This window comes from Tiliqua scincoides, chromosome 2 (assembly GCF_035046505.1).
Source record: "Tiliqua scincoides isolate rTilSci1 chromosome 2, rTilSci1.hap2, whole genome shotgun sequence".
In the NCBI taxonomy this organism is placed as follows: domain Eukaryota; kingdom Metazoa; phylum Chordata; class Lepidosauria; order Squamata; family Scincidae; genus Tiliqua; species Tiliqua scincoides.
The window spans coordinates 155,232,645-155,235,346 of NC_089822.1; positions in this window are offsets into that span (position 1 = coordinate 155,232,645).

Genomic DNA, 2,702 nt, shown 5'->3' on the forward strand with positions numbered 1-2,702 from the left:
TAAGAAAACACAGGTCATGGTTCAGGATGTGGACTCACCTCCCTGCATTACAATCTCTGCGCATGAACTGGAGGTTGTCCATGACTTTGTGTACCTTGGCTCAATGATCTCTGACACTCTTTCTCTCGATACCGAACTAAACAAACGCATCGGTAAAGCAGCTACCACGTTTTCCAGACTCACAAAGAGAGTCTGGTCCAACAAGAAGCTGATGGAACATACCAAGATCCAGGTCTACAGAGCTTGCGTCCTGAGTACACTTCTGTACTGCAGCGAGTCATGGACTCTTCACTCACAACAGGAGAGGAAACTGAACGCTTTCCACATGCGCTGCCTCCGACGCATTCTCGGCATCACCTGGCAGGACAAAGTTCCTAACAACACAGTCCTGGAACGAGCTGGAATCCCTAGCATGTATGCACTGCTGAAACAGAGACGCCTGCGTTGGCTCGGTCATGTTGTGAGAATGGATGATGGCCGGATCCCAAAGGATCTCCTCTAAGGTGAACTCGTGCAAGGAAAGCGCCCTACAGGTAGACCACAGCTGCGATACAAGGACATCTGCAAGAGGGATCTGAAGGCCTTAGGAGTGGACCTCAACAGGTGGGAAACCCTGGCCTCTGAGCGGCCCGCTTGGAGGCAGGCTGTGCAGCATGGCCTTTCCCAGTTTGAAGAGACACTTGGCCAACAGTCTGAGGCAAAGAGGCAAAGAAGGAAGGCCCACAGCCAGGGAGACAGACCAGGGACACACTACACTTGCTCCCGTTGTGGAAGGGATTGTCACTCCCGAATTGGCCTTTTCAGCCACACTAGACGATGTTCCAAAACCACCTTTCAGAGCGCGATACCATAGTCTCTCGAGACTGAAGGTTGCCAACAACGAAAGAAAAAAAAAGACGCACCTGACCATAAGACGCACCTAGTTTTTAGAGGAGGAAAACAGGAAAAAAATATATTTCAGATGGGGGGGAAATCAAATGAAATCAAGTGTTCTCCTTTTCTCAGGAGAAGCCAGATGCCCCTTGGAACAGTTTCCACCCTTGGACTATGTGACCACTGCGAAGAAGCAGAAAGTGTCTCGCTTCTTGCTGGCCAGAGAGCGGGGTGTACTTGAAAATGCACGTCCAGTGTCGTGAGTTGGAGCTCGGGCGGCAGCACAGGAAGCCAAGGCAGCAGCAAGGCAGCAGCAGCGGCAGCAGCTCCTCCTCTCCCTCCCTGTCTCCCTGCCAGCACTACTGATCGTCCTGCGGAAAGTTTACAGCGGAGAGACGAGCGCGCTAAATGCCCCACGGAAGCTCGGCCGGGGGAGGAGGGGCGAGAGGTAAAAGGGGGCGGTGTTCCCTTTAAAAGCCGCCCGCCCCGTCATGCCACGGTTCCCACACAGGCCGCCTATGATTGGCGCACGAGCCTCAAGCCCCCGGGTTCGTGACATCAGCAGCAGCGAGCAACAAAAAGCACAGGGGGAGGCAGTGCAGCCACTGCACCTCCAGCCCATTAGCAGCTCAGGGTGCACCGCGGCACGCGCAGACGCGGACCGGCCAAGCAGCAGCAGCAGCAGCAGCAGGCGGTGTGTGTTGCAGCAGAAGGACTTGCTGCTCGCCCAGCACCTCCTCGCAGCCGCCGCCAGGGAAGGGGAAAGCGCTCCGCTCGGCGCTGCTGGCAGGAGCTGGCCTGGAGTATTCGCTCCATAAGACGCACACACTTTTCCCCCCCCCCCCACTTTTTGGGGGGGGAAAAGTGTGTCTTATGGAGCAAAAAATATGGTAGGTTAACTCTGTATGTACTGGCTGAAACTTGCCAGCAGGGCAGCAGGATGCAGCAGTAGCCAATTGGTGCTGCTGTATCCAGCGGTGGCAGTGCCTTTAGTACTGGGCTGTGTATTTGTAGTCATCATTGTCATTGTCACATCCACTTAAAAATGACAATAAAATGGCACTGGAGTGCATGTGCACACAGAAAAACTTCCCAGGCTAGATCAGTTCAGTTCAGTTCACTTCAGTTCAGTAAGACCTTTATTGGCATAAAATACAGAGAAAGAACAAAACAAAACAAAAATATACAAAGACACCACAACATAGACATCAGTCTTTTCCTCACATACTGTCCAGAGTTCCAGAGCTCTGCCTGGCAATTACCCCAGATAAAAAGGAAGCGACCCTATCAAGCGTCTCAGAGTCAGGTGTGGAAAGGAGAGACTGTAGCATGATTGAGTCCTCCCAGCCCTTCATCCTAGTTAGCAAAGGGCCTAGATATTTCTTGTCATGAAGTGGGCAGTAGAAAAGGGTATGTGTTATGGTCTCAATACAATCCCAACCACACTTGCATTTCCTCTCCGAGTAGGGAATACCACTGAACCTGCCCGATAACACGGCTGATGGAAGAGCATTACATCTTGCAAGTGTGAATGCTCTCCGAGCCTGTGGGCACTCCAGGTGATAAAAGAAGGAGGCCGGTTCCCCAAAACTGATTGGAACATGGAGATAGAGTGGAGAGCATGTGGTTCTGGCGGCACTAAACAGCTCTTGTTGTTCAATATCCAGCATTCTTTCTTTGACGATTCTGTAAGCAGCATCACAACCAATCATGCCTAGCTCTGCAGTGTCCAGCCCTATTGACTTGAGTTTAGTTAGAAGATCAGTGATCTCTAATGGCAGGACTGAATCCGACAGTAATTGGTGCATTAGACCAGAGGAGGTAGGGTT